The sequence below is a fragment of the Rhinopithecus roxellana genome, chromosome 14, assembly GCF_007565055.1.
Source record: "Rhinopithecus roxellana isolate Shanxi Qingling chromosome 14, ASM756505v1, whole genome shotgun sequence".
NCBI lineage: Eukaryota > Metazoa > Chordata > Mammalia > Primates > Cercopithecidae > Rhinopithecus > Rhinopithecus roxellana.
The window spans coordinates 112,861,724-112,884,704 of record NC_044562.1 but is presented as its reverse complement, the minus strand read 5'-3'; the positions used below and the strand labels follow the sequence as shown (position 1 = coordinate 112,884,704).

General features: G+C 35.1%; 1 pseudogene; it reads right to left on the bottom strand.

The window, feature by feature from the left end:
• Positions 1–17,019: 17,019 nt before the first annotated feature.
• LOC104672446 lies at positions 17,020–18,849 on the bottom strand (annotated as a pseudogene).
• Positions 18,850–22,981: the final 4,132 nt, after the last annotated feature.

Genomic DNA, 22,981 nt, shown 5'->3' with positions numbered 1-22,981 from the left:
TCAACATTGCAAGACCTTCTCTCTATCAAAAAAAGAAATAATGATAATAATAAATTAATTAATTTAATTTTTTCTTTTTAAAGAGAGTGTTAAAACCCCATCATCTCAGCCCAAAAACAGCTTAAGCTGATAAACAACTTCGGCAAAGACTCAGGATACAAAATTAATGCACAAAAATCACAAGCATTCCTATACACCTATAATAGACTAGCAGAGAGCCAAATCATGAGTGAATTCTCATTCACAATTGCTACAAAGAAAATAAAATACCTAGTAATAAAACTTACAAGGGACATGAAGGACCTCTTCAATGAGAACTACTAACAACTGCTCAAGGAAATAAGAGAGAACACAAATAAATAGAAAAAAATTCCATGCTCATGGATACAAAGAATCAATATTGTGAAAATGGCCATACTGCCCAAAGTAATTTATAGATTCAATGCTATTCCCATCATGCTACCATTGCCTTTCTTCACAGAACTAGAAAAAAACTACTTTAAATTTCATGTGAAACCGAAAAAGAGCCTATATAGCCAAGATAATCCTAAGCAAAAACAACAAAGTGGAGGCATCACGCTACCTGACTTCAAACTATACTACAAGGCTACAGTAACCAAAGCAGCATGGTACTGGTACAAAAACAGATATATAGACCAATGGAACAGAACAGGGGCCTCAGAAATAACACCACACATCTACAACCATCTGATCTTCAACCAACCTGACAAAAGCAAACAATGGGGAAAGGATTCCCTATTTAATAAATGTTGCTGGGAAGACTGGCCAGCTATAGGCAGAAAACAGAAACTGGACCCCTTCCTTACACCCTATACAGAAATTAATTCAAGATGGATTTAAGACTTAAATGTAAAATCTAAAACCATAAAAACCATAGAAGAAAACCTAGGCAATACCATTCAGGACATAGGTATGAGCAAAGGCTTCATGACTAAAACACCAAAAACAATAGCAACAAAAGCCAAATTGACAAATGGGATCTAATTAAACTAAAGAGCTGCTCAGCAAAATAAACTATCACTAGATTAAACAGGCAACCTACAGAATGGGAGAAAATTTTTGCAATCTACCCATCTGACAAAGGTCTCATATCCAGAATCTACAAGGAACTTAAATTTACAAGAAAAATACAACCCCATCAAAAAGTGGACAAAGAATATGAACAGACACTTCTCAAAAGAAGACATTTATGTGGGCAACAAATGTGAGAAAAAGCTTATCATCACTGGTTATTAGAGAAAGGCAAATCAAAACCACAATGAGATACTATCTCATGCCAGTTAGAATGGTGATCATTAAAAAGTCCAGAAACAACAGATGCTGAAGAGGATGTGGAGAAATAGGAATGCTTTTACACTGTTGGTGTGGTGTAAATTAGTTCAACCATTGTGGAAGACAGTGTGGCAATTCCTCAGGGATCTAGAACTAGAAATGCCATTTGACCCAGCAATCTCATTATTGGGTATATATCCAAAGGATTATAAATCATGCTACTATAAAACCACATGCACATGTATGTTTATGGCAGCACCGTTTACAATACTAAAGACTTGGCACCCACCCAAATGCCCATTGATGATAGACTGGATAAAGAAAATGTGGCACATATACACCATGGACTACTCTGCAGCCGTAAAAAAGAATGAGTTCATGTCCTTTGCAGGGACATGGATGAAGCTGGAAACCATCATCCTCAGCATACTAACACAGAAACAGAAAGCCAAACACCACAAGTTCTCACTCATAAGTGGGAGTTGAACAATGAGCACACATGGACACAGGAAGGGGAACATCACACACTGGGGCCTGTTGGGGGATCAGGAGAAAGGGGAGGAAGAGCATTAAGACAAATACCAAAAGCATGCATGGCTGAAAACCTAGATGATTGGGTTGATAGGTGCAGCAAAGCACCATGGCACATGTATACCTATGTAACAAGCCTGCATGTTCAGCACCTGTATCCCAGAATTTAAAGTAAAATAAAAAATAAATAAAATAAATAGTGATCTTAAATCAGGGTAGAGGAGAGGAGGAGGAGCAAGGGCAAAGAATATGTTTCAGCCTGTGTTCCTCTTCCCATGTAAATCAGAATCAGTGGGGGTAGTGGGATCTACCTACTTTAGAAATTCACCAAGCTGAAGATTTCCAAGGCTATCAGACCCACTGCATGAAGAAAAGTAATTTACAAACATAAACTCTAAAGACAAAGGAAACGTACAATAAAATAATAGATTCAGTGGCACAGGAAGAAACCAGAGTTTCTTTTTTAAAATCTATTTTAGCTTACTTTATTTTAATTTATCTATTTATTGATAACTCTAACTTCTAATAAGGTTGTTCTCTGCATGGCACTATGGTGCAGACAATTCAGTCCGCAGAAAAGAGCAGGGACAATTTCACACATATTGAATGCTCAAGTACAGCATATAAATAAGTGGATATTGTTATTCATTGCAATATTATTTTAGTAGCAGTAAATGGTTCTTATGAAATAAATAAATCCATGAGCATTAGACAAAAGTTGAGTATCTTAGCAAAAAATATGTACAAAATTTTACTGATTTTTTTATTCCTAATAAATTGTGCCCAACAAAACTTTTATGGATAAATGACAATAAGTAGGGCTATTGTCCACTGCATTTCAATTTCCAACATAGTATTTGGAAGTACATAGCTTTGATGGCAAAAGAAACTTTCAAGGAAGAGCTGGTCAGTAATGAGACTGTAATTTTTCATGATTCTATTTATGACTTAAGGGGGTATGTACTTGTATACTACCCCAGTTTGTGATATATTCATCAAGAACAATAAAGAAACTGACATGAGGGAATTTCAGTTCTCAATACCCTGACATATTTTAAAGCTTAATAGATGAGGTTATTCAAATGCAAAACAACTACATTCAAGTCAGTACATAAAAACATGTTGAAATTTTCCTTTTATCAAAATATGAAGCAACGCTTGCCCAAATTCAAAACAATTACTATTTTGGGGAGATAAACAGCAAAATAATTTTCTGCTTTTGTTGGTGTTAGAATTAGGTGCTATATCAGTGTAATAGCTGAGAGTGATATGGTCTAGTAGTATTTTGATGAATTACATGCTTATAGTAAAAATGAGCAATTTCATCATGCTTGAATTAATAATGGTACTATGATTTGGCAAGTACTCTTGCAACATTCTCTAACTCATCACTTCAGAAGACAGACTTATATAGTCCAGCCATTGCTTTAGAAAATACAGGCTGCAATCGAGTTTAAAAAACAGAAGGGCCAGGAGAAATATGTCAGCTTTAGAAAGTAATGCATGTACCGGTTCTCATAACATTATTGCTTGATTATATCACTTCTTACTGATTATTTTAATCTCTTGCACAACTAACAGTAAATCAGAAAATAAAAAGAAATTTTGGAACATTACAATGTTTACCAAATTTAATTAAAAGTGCTACACACCCCAAGGTACTCCTGAGACATAGATATTGTACATATATATGTGTTATTTTACATTTAGATTTAAGATAATTAAGAAGGATAATATATAATCAATACAGCATTCATTTGGGTATCAATCAAGTAAAACACACATACAGAACTGAACATTACATAATTTCAGTCATAAAGAGTACAAATTATGAATTGATTTAATAGATTCATAACTAAGTACTCTTCTTTAATGTAACTCACAGTTTGTTTCACAAAATTATTCTGTGCGTTTTCTTTAAAAATCTTACATGCCTGGATACATTTCTTAAAAGATACACATTAAGGCACTCTTTTAAGGATTTATACTTAAAGCCTGCATTGTAGATCAGAAATAGTCAAAATGAACAGTTTAACATCTTATTTACAGAGATATTTGAACATAAATCTAAATTACAGATTATTCTTCCTTCTTGAAACAACTTGTAAATATTTTAATAAATACCACTGTAATGTAAGTACAAAAAGAGCATTGAAAACCAATCTACAGTAAATTTTATGTTTCTTGCAAATTTTAAACTGATGTCTTATCTGATATACAGGTTTTATTTCTTTTTGAACTTTTAAATAGCATAAAATTGTGTATCCATTCATTTAATGCTACTTTTTTTTTTTTTTTAGCAATCTCAAAATGTATGCTCATTTTGTAATATTTTATCTATAACTGTTTGGGTGGTATCAAAAAGACAAAATCTCTTATACTTACTAGAGTAGATTATTTCAAAACAGGTATATCTTATTAAAATTTGCATTACCTTTTTATCTCTGAATGGTCTTTAAAATATGGATGTTTTGAACTTGAGTTGTAAAATAAAACTGAAAAATATTTATGTTTCATTTTTATCAAAGACATTCACAAATGAAGGCTGTATTTTTATGCAATCCTATGCAAAACTAGGCAATGGTTCTGGTCTCCATCATTATTAGGTTATTCACAGGTGGTGAAAGAAGAAGTAAGGTTTGATAAGAACTTAGTTTATTTGATTACCTTAAGCAAATCATATGCTTCAAACTTAGGAATTATATACAGTGTCCCAGAATGCAGTAGTAGACAATTGATAGAGCCTTGCCTCCCGAAATAGAATAAAACTATTTTGAAGATAGAGAAAAAACAAAACAGTGTCATGTTTTCCCGAATCATTTGTTTTAATCAAAGGAAAAATATATTTGTGTTCTTAAAAGTTGTCTTTATCCATAAACATAAGCAAATGTTATCAACTGAGTTCTTTTCTCTGAAGTCAACCTTGTGTAATTCATGAGCTAAGAGAACAAACCATAATTAAGGTCAATGAATGACTGAAAATGGGGTGTGTGTGTGTGTGTGTGTGTGTGTGTGTGTGTGTATGCGTGTGTGTGTCTTTAGAGCTTGATGGTATAAACAAGGCATTCCCATTTCTAGTCATGGAGTATGACCTTGGCAGGAAGGATAGTGTGTATATTAGTGCCTCACAGACAGTGCACATTCGCAAGTCCTCAGAGGCCTGCAGAGTTAGCTTTCTAAAAAAAAAATCACTTGTTTGATTTTTTAAAAAATATTTCATCACGAAAAGCCAAATGACTTTCACCAATTAGGTCAAATTCCTGCAGACTATGTTTTGTTTATAATCCCTGGATTGTTCCTAGCTGTGTTTCTTCCAATTTGAACTACTTGTAAAGTATATGTCCTTAACATTGTGTATGGAGACTTCCTCTTCTTCAAATTGCAGATTATAAAATAACTGAGTAACCTTCTCATTGAGAAAACTAGAAATTAGGAAGTGGGAGCAGTTACTCAAAATAGCTACTTGAAGGCATAATAAAGCTAAAAGTTATGAAATGTTTCTAGCTCAGTTTCCAAGAGGAGACTGAAATCCACGAGGTGAGTCACCTTTGGGACCTCTGCAGTTTCTCAGAGAGGTGGCTGAAAGACTGAATAGCTCTTCTGAAATTCTTTCATGGCTTGCAGTCACAATTCAGAGCAAAGGGTTCACAAGGACAGTGACCCTGGTATAATGCCCTTATCTCTGAATTGGGACAGAAGGTGAAGTGGACACAAATCAGTCCTCATACAGACCAAACCATAGTCCAGTCTCTAGTCATTTGAATGGCCCTGGGCATATTTGTTACTCAAACTTCTTTAGGATATTCTGGAAAGCTACTTCTCCCAGGTGACACACCAGTGGAAAACAATATCCTAAACTTCAAACTGCATCTACAAATAAATTATCAATTATCGTGTCAAGCATCAAATTATACACAACCAAAGAGAACAAAGAAATATAAATCAGAATAATTTGGAAAAAAGGGAAACTGAAAGACACCCACGGGGGCTTCTGATATTGGAAATACAAAATGCAGACTTTCAATATAAACAATGCTTACTACACTTCAGGTCATTTCAAAGATAAGAATAACAATCTGGAAAAATAATTTGAAATGATAAAATATTAGAAGACAAATATGGCTTCTAGAACTGGAAATTCTAAGCAACAAGATAAAAAAGTTTATGAATAGTTTTAATGCAGAATAGCTGTGAATAAAAGAGAATTACACAGGTATGAGAGACACCAGTAGAAGATACCAAGGGTGGATCATGAGAGACAGCAAGATTTTAAAAACGTATAGAAGAAAGGATAAGAAACAGAGTATACAGATATTAGATCTAGTGAAATTTTATTTGGAGTGCGTATTTCAAGTGATGCCTTCTCTGTAGTATACAAGAATATCCCAGGACAGGTCTGGACCCTCAGTCCTGATGAAATGTTACCTCCTTATGGAAGACTCCCTTGAACACACATTTTAAAACTTCATTTACATACCTTTATAAGACTTTATATTCTATCCTCATATTATTATAATTTACATAGATCAATTTATTTATTCAGTAAGTCCCCAAATTGTTTGTTTTGCAAGGACATTTACGTGCTCAGGAGCGGAAAAAACAAACAAACAAACAAACAAACAAACAAAAAACGGTGAATGCTATAGATCTTGCATAAAAGTTTGGGTCATCTTACTTACTAAACTCTCTATTCTCTTTTATTCATATTACACAGAGCTGTTTAAATAAAGATTGCTCTCTTTTTTGTGAGCAGCAAATTCATGTCTTTCTGTTTGCTTTATTTCAGATATAATACAGGTCCTGTAGTTTCAACCATGGATCAACTGTGTGAACCATCTGTGGATACCTTATGTCAGTGTACCTAAATTAAAAGATCAAGTTATGAGACCTTAATTAATCTCTTGAAAGTAATGTTTGCAGTTTTTCATATTCAAAGTAATTGAAAACAACTTGCTTTTGTTAATGGTAGAGGCATGATGAAAAGCCAAATCTTCCATACTGATTCTTTTTAACAAACAAATAAAAACAATCTGCAAACTATATTAACTGCTGAGTTATAAACTGCTTAGTCTCATAATCTTCAGGCATATTTCTTAAATTTATAGGTTAATTTTTCCACTGTCTGAGGTAAATAATTGTGATTAGATTACCCATTGCTTTAATTCTACATGCTTAATTAATTTTTTTTCAGAATACTAATACATGTTCACAGTAGAGAGAAACAGAAAATATTCTAAAACAAATGGAGGTTAATTAAAAAGTACTGGTTATCACACCAAATCAGAGATAAATTTAATATTTTTCCTATAAATATATGTGTGACTGTATTTATGAAAATGGGATTATATTGTAATGGAGATAATACCTTATAGGGCTGCCAGTAAGATAAAATGAGAGCATGTTGCAGAGTGCCTGGTATACCACAAGTGCTCAATAATCTAGCTATTGTAAGATAGTATTTACAGTTTTAAAACCTGCTTTTATCACTAGACTGCATATAATGAACATTTGTTATGGGTAGATATTCATTTACAACTCCTGTTTCTCTAAAATTATAGAACCATATTTAGTTGTGCGGATAAATACAATTTTTTCCTATTGCTAGAAAAAATTTATTTCTAATTCTTTAATAATAATGAGAAAAAGCAAGACATATCCTTGCTGATGATCTTTTTTAAAAAAATCTTTTTAATGAGACCTCTTTGGTTAATTTTTAGTATGATATACATCTATATGTTAAAACTACTTTATTTTTTATGTCCCAAACAAAAGAAGTATCTCACATTGATTTAACTGTTTACCCTCCTCTCACTCTTTGTGCTGGTATAGTCACATATTTTACAATTACACCTTTTATATTTCCTACAAGATATCATGTTAAACACCAGTTATAAGTTTATTGCCTCTCAGCTGTGATCTGCCCTACATTACCTGCTCATGATACTAGAATTGCACTCCATAATCCAGGGGTGTCCAATCTTTTGGTTTCCCTGGGCCATATTGGAAGAAATGTCTTGGGCCACACATAAAAAACACTATCACTAACGATAGCTGATAAGCTGAAAAAAAAAAAAAAACAGAGTGTACAGATATTAGATCTAGTAAACTTTTATTTGTTGTGCATATTTCAAGTGATGCATAAATCTCATAATGTTTTAAGAAATTTCACGAATTTGTGTTGGGCTGCATTCAAAGTCATCTGAGTAGCCCATGGACTGTGGGCTGGACAAGCTTGCTGCAATCAGTTCTCCTTCATCAGTTGGCTCAATAGTAAGCTTTGCAGTGGAGGGGGCTATTGGGACACTGCAGGGCAAAGCAAGGGAAGAAGCTTGTCTTCTGAGTTCTGCTGGCCTTTCTTTCTGCTTCCTATGACAGTGCTTCCAGCAGCACATGAAACAATGTTCAGTGGCTCTCAAGTTTCAGATTTTCACCAGAAATCAAGCAACTTCCTGCTCACCATTCCTAGTTTACTGGCTGTGGAACAGCTCTGTGCCATGTCACCCAGTGAATGTCTTCACCCTTCACCTTAAAGAGGATAAGACCACAGACTTACCCTCTTTAGCAAGGACTGAATCTCAGGCTGGTAGTAGTGTTGGGAAGCAAGGAGTCACCCAGGTTTATTTCATCTTTGGGTGCTCTTCCTTAGCCTTGGAGATAGAAGGCTATTTGCTATCCCTGTATTACTTAGCATTTTCTTACATTCTTTTGTTATATTTGTTAACCACTTTTTACTAAATAATTTTTTTTTTTTTTTTTTTTTTGAGATGGAGTCTTGCTCTGTAACCCAGGCTGGAGTACAATGGCATGATCTTGGCTCACTGCAACCTCTGCTTCCCAGGTTCAAATGATTCTCCTGCCTCAGCCTCCGAGTAGATGGGATTACAGGCCCCTGCCACCACGTCTGGATACTTTTTTATTTTTCTGGAGACAGGTTTTTACCACGTTGGCTAGGCTGGTCTCAAACTCCTGACCTCAGGTGATTCACCCACCTCAGCTTCCCAAAGTGCTGGGATTATAGTTGTGAGCCACCGAGCCCAGCCTAATTCATAATTATTTTATATTAATATTTTTCTGCTCAAATTATTACTGTGCTTTCTGTTTCCTGGTCAGAACATGATTTTTTAAAATAACTTTAAGTTATTAATATTCATTTTCACTTACTTACATATTTATCATTTCTGGTCATTTCATCCCAACTCGAAGCTTTGAGTTTGCATCTGAGATCATGTTTCTTCATGGTGATGAAATCTGTTCAGTAATTTTTGAAGTGCAAGTGTGAAGAATGCAAGAAGTCAGGGTTTTTGTTTGTTTTGATCTGAAACCTTTATTTCACCTTCATCTTAAAAGCACATATTGAGTGGATATGCACTTTAGTAGCTTTTTTATTCTTTTCAGTACTTTAAATATTTCAATCTATTGTTTTCTAGCTCCCCAAATTTGGTTGACATGTATGTCATCAGTATACGGCTCCCGTGAATGTAATATCAGATCTTGCTTTGGCTGCTTATGGAATTTTATCTTTGTATTTGATTTTTAGCAATTTGACAATGATTGCCTATGATTAGTTTTCTATGTATTTATCCTATGGGATTTGCTGAGATTCTTTCATCTGTGGATTGCTAGTGTTCTTTGGATTATTACTTCAAAAAAATTTTTTGCATCATCCTCTTACCCCTTGCATTCTAGGAGTCTAGTCAAAGCTTATTTGATCTTTTGGTTGAGTTCCACCTATTCTTCTCATATATTCTGACTTTTTTGTTTAGAATTCATTTTTCTGTCTATACTTCAGTTTGAATGTTTTCTATTGACATCTTTTCTGAATTCACTTATCTGGTTCTCTGCCGTGTTCAGTATGTTAAGCCCATCCAGTGGGACATCTACCACCAAACTAGTGAGGGGGTTTTTAGTATTTTTTTATTATTAAGATAGAATCTACATAGGTGTATATATGGTGTTTGTCAATGACTATGGACAAATATTTGTATCTAAGTACAAAAACCATAGTCAACATATAAATCATTCATTCTTATCATCTCAGAAATTTTCTTCATATCCATTTGCAGTCAATTCACATACCTCATAAGTACGTATTCTTCACATTTCTGTAACCATAGATGAGCCCTTCCTATTCTTGAACTTCATATAAATGAAATCACACAGCGTGTACTCTTTTATATCCACATATTTTTATTTAACATCATGTTTTTGAGATTTACTGATGTAGTTGCAGGGACTGGTAAGTTATTATTACTATTACTCTTATTACAACTACTACTATACACACACACACATACATATATATAGACATATATATATATATGTCTCTAACTCTTGACCTCAAGTGATTCACCCACCTAAGCCTCCCAGAATGCTGGGATTACAGGCATGAGCCACTGCACCTGGCCACTAACTCTGTTTAAATAGTTTTTGCACATTTTTAAACACTGAGTTGTAAGTGTATCACCCCATATAAATTGTCTTCCATTTTTCATTGGTTTCCTTGATTCTTATAAATCAGCCATAACTATTATTATAAATATATATGTATTCATATTCACATATTTTTCCTTTTATAAATTTTGGCTACAGACTACATATATACTATTTTGAGTGTTTTAGATATTTATCAGTTTTTCTTTTGAAGAATTCATAGTAAAATTGAGTCCAGCTATTGTTCCTCAGAATATAATTTAGATAATAAATAGGAAAATGATTAAATGTGGGTGAGAGTATTTATTTCAAATTTTACCTTTTTAATACAGGATTTTTGCTAGGGAAATAACTATTCCATTTGATTCTGAATGATTTTGATGTTTGTTAGTCGTCCTTTGTATAAATTGTTCATCAATGTTTCTGTTCATTTTCCCATTAAGTTTCAGCAAATTTCCTAGTTGATTTGCAAAAGTACTTGAATTGCAAGCATTAATTCTTTGCCCGCTTTTGTCTCTGAACACATTACTCACATATTAACCTTATCTGCAGTATCTACTGTTCAACATAGATATCCCTATGGCATTCAACTTTATCTATTGTTTGTAATTTTGGGGTCTTAGAAGTCCTTCTTTACCTAACTTTGACATTTTAGCAATCATAATTCACCATTGTGGACTGTGTAACTGTGATATATCTTAATTGTATCCAAATAGTAAACCATTTTCTCAACATTTTCTATCTAACTTGTTCATACTTCTGCTGGTTTACTGTGCCACTGCTCTCATATGCCAAGTGCCCATGTATGTATGTGTGTTGCTTACCTTTCCATTCTGTTCCAATTTAAATGTTTATTACTGAACCAATTTTACACTGTTTTTAATTCTATAAATTTGGAGTATGTGTTCATATGTGGAAGTATGAGTTTTACAGTTAGCTGTTGTTTCTTTTTTTTTTAAATACTTAGCCAATTATAGCATTTAATAAAAATGAAGCCATTGTATTGCACAGCTCCAAAACATGCCCTTTACATAAACTACAAAGTGAAGGATGGTCCCTGTTATTACAATATATTCCATGTGAATGGTGCTCACTAGAGTTAGATGACACAGCAGTTCTGGAGTTTTGAATTTTCGCTCTGAATTGTTTTATGTGTGTGTGTGTTGTGTGTTATAAGTGTGTGTATGTGTATTGTTGGTAGCAAGTATGAATGCAAGCTCTGGAGCTAAACTACTGGGTTCAAATCCTGGCATTTTTATTTCCTATGTGTGTGAAATTTATTTGCTTCAACTTTGTATTCCATAATATAGAGATAATGATAAGACCAACTTCAGGGGATTTATATGTTTGATATTATTATTTATCATAGTTTTTAATACTCTCTTTTCTGCTGATAGAAACCACCCAAATGTATTTATCTTTTTATACCCAATGGTACTATCAAAGAGGGTCTTTGTGTAATGAAACTTATCAAGAAATGTGCTTGAGAATATCTTTATTGGGCTTTGCTCATTTAAATGATAGTTTATATATATAACTATATATTTTGAATTTCTTTTTCTTTATGATGCTGAAAATATTACTGCTCTCCTACTTAGTACATTATCTATAGATATTGAGAAGCATAATGACTATCTGTTTCTCAGTTTATTATAGAAGATCTATTTTTTTTCTCCTTGGTGGCCTTTAAAATTGTCTTTATGTTTCTGCAATTCTTAGATTTCACTGCATTTCTAGGTATCAGTCTTTTTATTATTTTTCCTGCTTGCCTTGCCATAAATCCTTTGTATCTGAGTTCTCATAATTTTATTTGTTAAACTCTGCATCAGTAATTCATTAAATTCTTCCAGTCATTTCTTTTTTAATCTGTTTGAATTTTTCAGATATGTAACTTAACCCTTCCCCTTCATTCTGCATTCCTTTATTAGCATTCTCCCTTTGTAATCCTTCTCAATGAATTCCTTCACCTTATTTTCTATTTCTCTTACTAATTCTTCAGCTGTATGTATGTGAACCATATATTGAGTTCTCTTTTCTGTGATGTTTTCACGCCCAGACTACTGGTTGTCATTGTTATTACATTTTATTATGGTTTGTTTCTGTTTCAATAAACAAAGTGTACAATACTTTCTTTTGCTTGGAGATATTTAGCATATTCATTTTAAAGTTAATCTGTAGGTTTGCAGTTTGTTGTCTTCAGCCTATAGGTTTGCTGATTCTTGTCTTTGTCTTATATTTGTCTTTTTACTTTCCTTCGCGAGTCTGTATTGTCTTTGTGAGTTAGTCACCTTTACTGGGTTGTATACTTGTGGATGGGAAGATAATTTTTGTCCTGGCCTTTGTCTTTCTTTGTGACTTTAGGGCATAGGAGACATGCCATAGCATAAAGAGCTTTTATGAGATAATGGGTACATTTACTAAGACACTGTCTTTTAAAGAGATATTTCTTTTCTCCCCTTCTCCTAGGCTGACTATTCCTGCAAAGGTACAAAATATAGGAAAGCAAAAGCCACATTTCCACCAAAACGTATGACTACCTAAATTGACACAACCTAGACTGTTTCTACTCCCAAGTTCTTCTGCCTTGCATTCCTTCCACCTTGACCTCCACCTCCCAACACTCTCCCATTCACATACAGCCCTAAACATCTTGTTTTGCCCCCACACATCCACCAACATTTCTATGATGTCTGTTGGCTGAGAAATTCATCTGAAATATCTTCATGTTTGGGTTAGTAGAAGGAGCCAAAATAGCATATTATTACACCAACTTCTCAGGAACTAAAACTTGGAAAAGTTCCTCAAAATGTAAATATAGAGGCATATAAATTATTCACACCTTAAATTATTCTCACCACTGTAGAATCTCAGAAGCTAAATAGCATCCCGAAATTAGATACGTAAACCTACTCCCAGAGATCTTTGAGGATGAGTAATGTCATATAGCCTTTTCTTGTATTTCCCTATATCAGAATTTTGCACTGAGTAGGGCATCTATAAAACATTACTAAGTTACCAGTGTTTAAATTTCCATGTTACATTGTTGCTAAATCTGTGAGCTATCATGACCAAACTGATTGTAATATCTAGGAAAAGCAAAATAAAACAACAGTATCTTAAGGCTTAATTCCAGAATAACTCACGTCAATGAAAAGTTGTTAATATACAATCAGCCTACATTATACATCTTTCATTGATATATTTAGCATATAAATAAGATTTTAATATGTATTGTCCCATACATAAACACATTTTAGTGTTTCTAAAATATTGATATTTGTATTAATTAATCTGATCTGATTCTTTAAGTCCTTTTAAGTTAATACTAAACCAATATGTAAGAAGGAAGAGAGGTGAGGATTTCCATAAACTTGGTCAACAGTTTCAAAAAGAAACACAATCCGATTGGGATTTTGATTTCCTCCAGTTCCATAAGGTGAAAAAAAAGATGAAATGAGAGGAGATGGCATTCACCCATCCATTTAAAGTCAGTGCTGTATTTCCAAGGGCTAAAACAGTTACAGTTGCATTGTTCATTACTTTGGAAGTGTCACATTTTCTAGTATGACAAGATGTATTATGGATGGGGGTTTTTATAGATGTGAAGAAATCTCTCTCAAAGTTGTTTATTTGATTTTCTCCCCTTCTGCCTCTTTGTACTTCAGCGGCCAACCTTGGGATAATAGGATTACTTTATGCCTTCCACATCAGGCTCTGGATGAGTGCACAGAGGCCAGTGGCAAGAGAAATAAGATGGTTGTAAAAATGCAAACGTTGGAAGTTAAAAAAGGTGCACCCAATAACTTGCCCTTAAATTTAAAAGGAACTAAATGAGGAACTTCTGGACAATTTATCTTACTGTTTACTGATAACAAGTCACTTTGTTTTTATGTGCTCAGTCTAGTATTCCATAATTTATTTGAAAGAAGAAGAGAAATAATGTAGATAAATGATGAAGTGTCAGGGTCTGACACTCTTAAATGAAGCTATTATGGTCAAAGAGAAAACGTAAAACCTGCGGCTCATTATGAGAGTGTTCTACTTGTCAGTTAAGTGAAAAGGCCTGGAATGATTTCCAGTTTATTTGTCATTGCAGTTATTAAAGCTGTCTTTTTGGTGCCATGAAAATGAATTGAAGACTTTATTCGAAGTAAATTTGTACTAAAGCTTTCAGATGTATCTTATGTGAGCTCAGTGAGGCAAGGAAGCAGCTTAAAAGCTGAAATATTACAAGGAGACAACTACCAAAGTCTTTGAAACACACAGAATAAATGAAGTGCTTTTTTGACTAGGAAACAAATTTTTGACTGTCATAATGGAATAAGATTGGTAATGGGATATAACATCTACTAATTGTTGGAAGATATTTTATCTCTATGAGGAATTAATTGCCTACATATTTTAGTAACAGTTCTACCAGCCTATCTTTCCACATATTGATTTCCAAGAAAGGTTAAAGAATGCATCATTTTTGATAATACATACTTAATACTTAGTAAATATTAATGGAATAAATACATCATAGAAACAAAAAAGTATGTTTTGAGTAATAATAACTGCTAGGCTAGAACAATAATCTCTTAAAAACTTGAAAAGAAGTTCAAAAAACCAGAGTAGCATATTCCATTTTCCTAATTGAAATATCAGACTGCAAAAGGCTGCATCTTACTGCAATATATAAATATATTATTGACATTTTAATCTTACAGGGCTCGTCTTCAAATACCTTACATCCTTATTGAGGTGTGAGAATAACCTGTACTTTAGCTTACATTGGAAGAAAATCAAATCAGATGGACTACTGACATGGTTGAGATGGATTCCTTTTAAGCATTGAAAAAATTAAGCCATTTGTTTCCTTCTTTCATGGCTGAGAGGTCTTTGCTTTCCCTTGTGCTACTCTGGCAATCACAAATATTTTTTGCATTGTTTAGTTACGCTTTTTGAAAGTTTAGAAGTGGACATTAATAGGGATACCTAAAGAAAAATGGATAGAGTATATCAATTTTTCACCTCACCACATTAAATAAGAAAAATCACTAAAATGAATATTTTATTTCAGGCCCAAGAAATCTCCGAGTCATGCCGTTGACTTTTTATTGTGGATATTACAAATGTTTTGACACATCTTCAGGGTCAAAGAAAACGGATTCTGCATCCTCCTCAAAGGTAATTCTTCAGTGTTTCCATCAGATTTTATAGCCATTTTCAGTGATATTGTCAGCGTACACGGTCTACCAGGCTCTTTATTATATGCCTTATTTTCAGGCATATAATAGTCTAAGTGTAAAGTCTTTAGTGTAAAGTCTCCCTCTGAAATCAAATTTGTTTTTATATTTGGAATATTTGAAATATTCCTATAGCTTTGATATCCTAATAGCTACAAATCCCAATGCTATAAAAATAAATGCTTTACAAAATCATAGCTGTGATGTAACAGTGAAGAAAGCTATCCAACATAACAATTGCTAGATAAAGGTGTAGAGAGTTTAGATGTAACCTGTTTGAGAGTCAGATTGTGTTTATACTCCCATTAAGGTTTGAAAAATAAAATGGTTGAATTAGGTAAAATAAGCAATTACTTTGGAAACAAATTGACTAATTGATTCATATATTAGTATTAATACCTACACATCTCCGTTTTTGTTGTTGTTTGTTTTTGAGACAGAGTCTTGCACTGTCACCCAGGCTGGAGTGCAATGGCATGATCTCGGCTCACTGAAACCTCCACCTCCTGGGTAGCTGGCTCAGCCTCCCGAGTAGCTGGGATTACAAGAATCCACCACCATGCACGGCTAATTTTTTGCATTTTTAGTAGAGATGTGATTTCACTATGCTGGCCAAGCTAGTCTTGAACTCCTGACTTCATGATCTGCCCACCTCAGCCTCTCAGAGTGCTGGGATTACAGGTGTGAGCCACCATGCCCGGCCACATCCTCCTTTTATGTGTACATACACTGCATAATCACCTTATGTTTTTGAGCCTATCCATTTTTTTAACCATTTAAGGAATTTTTATTAAACCAAGAATTTCATAATCCAAGTTACATTTCCTTGCTTAGTTATCAATTCTGTTATGTAAAACATAACTGACATTCTGAGCTATTCCACAGTTAAGAGTTACAAAATTAAATAAATGCTTTAAATTTTCATACTTTGCTGAAAATTCTTTTTCCCAGGGTCTATAAAACATTAATTTGTTTTTAATTTTAATTTTAATTTTGAGATGGAGTTTTTTGCTCGTTACCCAGGCTGAAGTGCAGTGGCATGATCTTGGCTCACTGCAACCTCTGCCTCCCAGGTTCAAGCAATTCTCCTGCCTCAGTCTCTCTAGTAGCTCAGATTACATGTGCCCGCCAGCATGCCCAGCTAATTTTTTGCATTTTTAGTAGAGATGGGGTTTCACTACATTGGCCAGGCTGGTCTCGAATTCCTGACCTCAGGTGATCCACTCCAGCCTCCCAAAGTGCTGGAATTACATGCATGAGCCACCATGCCTGGCTTGTTTTTACATTTTCCTATATTTTTGTGTTTTGTTTGTTATTTTCAAATCAATAAGTAACCTAGGACTAGTAAGTTTGCTAGAGTTGGTATTTCCTCAGTACATAAGGTTCACAGTTTGTTTTCCTTGTTTATGTTTTGCAATTTTTTCCATCATATTTTAGTTTTTTGATGTTTAGTTTTCTTTGTTGAAACACAAGTTTTTTGGGTTTTGCTTCCTCCCCCCCCCCCCCCCCCCCCCCACCCCGTGGTCCCTGATCAATTTTAAGCAGTTGGTACACCAGTAGCACTGTTAACTGCTTTCAGGAGCCTCTTTCGCACGGTAGGCTTGTAGTACAACTACAGCTTCAGAGACTCCGGAGACTCAAGCATATGAAGAAGTTTTGAATTATCAAGCTCCACTAACATGCCAGTGATTTTACCAGCAAGAGTAGTGTGCGTGGCTTGAATAAGAGGAAACAGTCGTTCACCAGATACAAACAGAAGTATCTATTTCCGCTGCTGAAGAGGGGCAAATGCCAACATGAAAGCAGTAAAAAGTTTTTCACCTTGGACATGAACAGCAAGCTGCTGCCTGGTAACCTGTGGATGTATATTAAGATGTTGTTGAGGACTGTGAATTCCTGCAGCATATTTGTACTGTAGAATGATGTGGACAGCAGGAGTGGAGCCAGCAGTAGCAGCTACAGGACATGGACCCATTGTCTGTATTGATGAGTTAGCAACACACTGTGTAGACATGACTGGTAGAGCCTGTGAAGAAGCTGGTCTCAGAGTGGTGGTTAGGAGCAGCTGAACGGATAGCACAGGTCATATTTTGGAATGGATAAGGTCTGACACTCTGAGCAGCCCAGGGAGGACTTGGTCTTAGTTGAGCAATCTGGCCAGGAGGATAGTATGCAGCATGGTTCTGGGTCTGTGAGACAGCTGCCATGAAGTAACATGAAGAAGGTGCTGGTTGGTAGGGGTTGATTACAGGGTGGCGCACAGCTCGTACACTTGCCATCTTCTACACATATTGGTTGGTGAGGTGAGCCAGGTGCTCTTCTTTGCGGTGAACTAAAGCTACATACAATGGCTTGCTGGCCACAATTTTACCATTCATTGCTGTAACTGCTTTAGCTACTTTTTCTGGAGAGGAGAAACATACAAAGCGAAACCCTTTGCTGCAACCACCCTCCATCGTAACATTTGCACTAGTGATTATACCAAATGGAGAAAACTCTTTCTGGAGACGTTCATCATCAATACTGTCATCAACATCTTTCACATAAACATTAGCACCCTGGTATCTGGTGATTCTATCTTGCTTCATCTGTCCAAATTTGCACTTAAGTTCTGTCTGCCCTTCCACTTTTTTCTGAGCTTGAACAATATATATTTGATTTCCACTGAACTCCTTTCCATTCATCTCATCCATAGCTGTCTGTGGATCTTCATGCCTTTCAAAGCTTACAAATCCAACTCCTTTGGATTTTCCACCTTCATCAGTCATTACTTTCACACTTAAGGTCGGTCCAACTTTGAACTCTTTTGCCCTAGCTCCAAGTTCTGCTGCTCTTTTCTTTAGGAGACCTAAACCGTCCAACAAATACGTTGAGACCATTCAGTCGCATCCCATTCATTTTTTTTCAATAGCTCCTTCAGCTGCTTCCTGTGTTTCAAAGTGTACAGATCCACAGCCCTTGGAACCACTTTTTTCACAAACTACCTTACACGAAAGGGAGTTACGAAAAGCAGAAAATGCATCACACAGTGCCTTCTCAATGGATTTGTCCTGATTTTTAACGAATACGTTCCCCACTCCACTTCTGAGCAGTGATGGATCACGATGAGACCACAGGACTCATACTGGCTTGCCCTTTATAACATCAAAGTTCATGGCGGCCAGAGCACGCTCCGCGTCCGCTGGCTGCAGGAAGTTCACCTACACGTAGACCAGGAAGCAGCAGGTGATCTGGTCTCTGAAGACCCGGATGGTGAGGGTGGACCGGTTGAGCTGAACTTCTCTTGTAGCATCGCTTCAGTCACATCTGGGTGCAGGTCTCCCACGTACAGTGAGGCAATGGGGTAGCTGGGGGCGCTGGGGTTCATCGTAGCACGACTGTCCGCAGGGCCACAGGCCGCCACCCTTTCGTGAGAGGAGGAGAGCGAGTGCGGGGCCGGGGGTCTTGGAGCCGGGGGCGGGGAGCAAGGGCATGCGCCGAGGGACAAAAATCAGCCAAATCGGAAATGACTTACCGGCCACAGAGTGAGGTCGGTTGGCCGCCGGCAGGGAGCCAGGGTGCCAGTCTCCGGTTCTGGCGGCAGGAAGGCCTCGGTCTCCTGGTTCCTCCTTGCAGCTGCTGCAGGGCCGCAGGCGGGGTCGGTCTTGGCTGTTGACTGGGTTATTTTATAAAAGCGGAAGAAAAAATATTATAATTCTCTGGCGGAGTAGATGCCGATTTGGGGGAAATTTGGGGAGGTATTTTTAAAAGATTTTTTTTAGGGCAAAAGACCATATTCAAGTTTTTATGTCAAGCTAATTAGTCCTCTGATCAAATATATTTTACCTGGGTTTATTTACTTAGTATGTAGATGTCAAAAACTAAATTAGTTGGATGATAAACATTGCAGTTTCTCTTTTTATTGAACTCATGGAATAAAGGAGGAGGCAGAATCATAAAACATACGAAATACATATTAAGTGCAATTAAAGGACGGCATAGGAGTCCAGAGGCATCTAATTTAGCTAATGTTTGTAGGCAAGGAAGACTTCCCAATGGAAAAAGATTCCTGACCTTAAACGTTGAAGAAACAGAAGAATTGACCCAGTAAGACTGTATCAGAAGGATCCTACCTGCATTTAGGTTTCCATAAACCAACAATCCATCTAGCTAGTTCCTTTCCTTTCATGACACTAGGCCAAATTTCTTTGGAAGAAAAACCATTGAGCTGCTGCTTCCCCCACAAAACACTTAGAGTCAGTGTGGGACTCTAGCCAAATTAGTAACAGGGAGTTCAAAGCCAATGACGTTAGAAATGATTTGCTTTATTATAGATAGCCATAGATTAAAATAATACTAATTTCCCTTCTTCCCTTCTTTTTCTTTGTAAATATGTATTCACAATGCCTACATACAGAAATAACATATGGTTATTAAACGACAATGGGAAACAAGAAATTTAATCTTTTACTATATAAGTTTACATAAACTTAGAAATAACAGAAAATCTTTTTTTAATGCTCCAGATGCTTTTCTTAAAGTTTTAATTTTCCATTTTTCCCTCAAAGCATGACAAGTAATTTTAAAATTAAACTATAAATCATTTGGTGTTGTAGTCTCTATTAATGATTCAATTTCCAGATTAGATTGTTTATTATAATATGCCAACATAAGATATTAATCAATGAATGTGTGTTTATTGGTTATGCTTAAGTATTATTTTCAGGAAAGTAAATCTGTGGCTCTGAGGCAAATATTAAATAGATATGTGTCAAAGATTTTATTTAACCTGTTAATTAATGAATGGACCAGGAAAGTTAAAATCAGTTCAAAGAACATTTGATGAGGTAGGTATAGAGGTAATTTTAAGAAAACATATTAGGGTGAGATTCTTGGGTTAGATATAAAACTAGTTAATGTCTTTCTGGGCAATAAATTGTGACTTTCACAGTTATCTCTTCATTGGAGGGAAATTATTTGTATATTTACCTGAGAAAAATCTGTACATTAGGTTGTGTTCCTAAAGAATCGTAAATTTTGAAAAGTAAATAGAAAAGTAATAAAAGAGCATCTAGTAATCTATTGCTTGTTTCCGAACTTCAGGTAATTTTTCTAATAATTATATGTAGGCACTTCTTCAAAGACATTTTTCTAAAATTCAGTCACTACACTAGTACCTAAGTGTGGTTTGATTAAATTGGTGAGTCACTTCAATAATATACCAGAGTAGACAGTGTTGGCTTTTATGCTAAATCGGCTGCTTACAATTTCTGGTTTGGTCAAGATCTTATTTGATATTTGAAATTTTTTTAAATACACTTCCTAAAAATGGTCTTATAAATCTAGGTGCATTATTCCTATTAAAAGAGAAGCTAAAACTTAAGTCATAGTAATAACTATTTTAAAGAGATGGATGAATAAGGAAGGAGTCTCTTTATAATAAGAAAATGCATTAGAAATGTTTATAGTTATCGCGTGCTGGATCTAAACTGAATTGTGTCCTACTAAAATTCATGTGTTGAAACCCTAACCCGCAATGTGACTGTATTGGGAGACAGAATCTTTAGAGAGGTAATTAAGGATAAATGAGGTCCTAAGAGTGGAGCCCTAATCCAATATACTTGGTGTCCATATAAAAAGAGGGAGAGACACCAGGAATGTGCCCACACAGAGAGGAAAGGCCATGGGAGGACATAGCAACAAGGTGACCTTGAAAACACAAAGGAGGCTGATCTCAAGAAAAACCAACCTTGCTGGCCTCTTGATCTTGGAATTCCAGGCTCCATGACTGTGAGAAAATAAATTTCTATTGTTTAAGCCATGCAGTCTGTGGCATTTTGTTACTGTTTTCCTAGCCAACTAATACAATCTCTATTCACTAGAACATATTTTTGGTGAGAAATAAAGCTTATAATTTACAATGTATGTAAATGTACATTAGTCATAATTATTAAATACATTGGTTACATTAACTAAATTAGCTATTAGACACATTAGTCATAATCACTTTATTCCTAAAAGTGCATAGGTTAGAAGAACCTGAAAAACTAACCAAAGAAAACTACATAATAAAATCCACCAAAATATTTCCTATAAAATGTCTTAAATTATCAGCTCATTCCTTTGCCCTTCCAGCATGTCTCTTCCAATTTTTAAAACTAATTCAACCTTTTCCTTTCTCACTTCTCAAAATGCATATTCTCCATTCTCTGAACTGAAACAACAACAAATATCTTGTTTATTTCAATTGCTTCTAAGAGAAAATGCCACTAGTTTCATAGAACCTGACTCCATTGGACAGCTGGTCATGTTTCTTAATCCCAGTCTGCATTGCTCCTGGCTAGTTCTGCTCACCAGAAGGTGTTGAATGAAAAGGGCTGTTTGAATCACAGTCCTGCCTTGCTAAGGCCTTGTTTAGTAATATCTGTTTGTATTTTTACATGGATTTAGAACTATGTAATAGACTAAATGTGACAAGCATGCGACCACTTTCCAAGGTCGAATACTCTTCAGAAAGCCAGATTTGGGGTTTCATTCAGTGATATTTAGTTTTCCTTTAAGAATCATAGACAAATGTTGAGGAAAAATAATACTATCAGAAAGTTACTAATTTCATCGTATTTGCACTCTAAGAATAAAAAAATTTAAAGGTCTGACTGAATTCCTGATATTTTTGACATGGTACGTAGTACTGGAAACCCTGTTACTTCCTCTTGGCTTTGCTTTCTTTATATTCTTTTTTCCTTTCTAATTTTCCATAGTCTTTTTTAAAAAGTAAGATCTTTTTTTTTTTTTTTTTTTTTTTTCTTCTACTCATTGATAGTTTGAGATTTCAGACTTCTTCTGGCAGCTTTACCAAATGATAAAAACATGAAGCCTGGTTGTTTAAATCTCTTACGCAAACAGTATGAACTCCTCTTTGTGGTCCAGAAAAAAAGAGCCAGTCACCACCACAGTGAGCGCTGGTTACATGAAACAAAACATGGGCACATTCTTATTCACTTGGCTTGTTACTTTGAGCCCCACTTTCAAGCATTAAGAGCAAACGCCATGTAAAATGAATTATATATCCCAAGAGAGAGGAGTAGCAATTTTTTTGGTATGTTTGTCTTTTCTTTTGAAAAGATAAAATCAGCCTTCAGTTTTAGTAGACATTCCTTTTTGAATTGAATCACTGAGTTAGTGAATAATACAGAGCTTGCATGGCCATATGTTGGATGCAAACACGGAGCCAAGGGTAATTGAAATGACTTCCTCAAGATCACTCAAGAGCCACTGGAGGAGTGTTGCTCCCAGAACCATATATATATATATATATATATATATATATATATTTTGTCACATGGCTATAAGAAACCTATACCTGATCTCCAGGATATTTCTCTAAATAAAAGGTAATCAGTGGTCAGACATGTGGCGAATATATTAGACTGCTGCTCTTACCCTGGTGTGCTATTATTTGGGGCTTATGAATAGAAAATGTAAAGTAATCCCAGAAGAAATTTTATTCTAATGTTCTT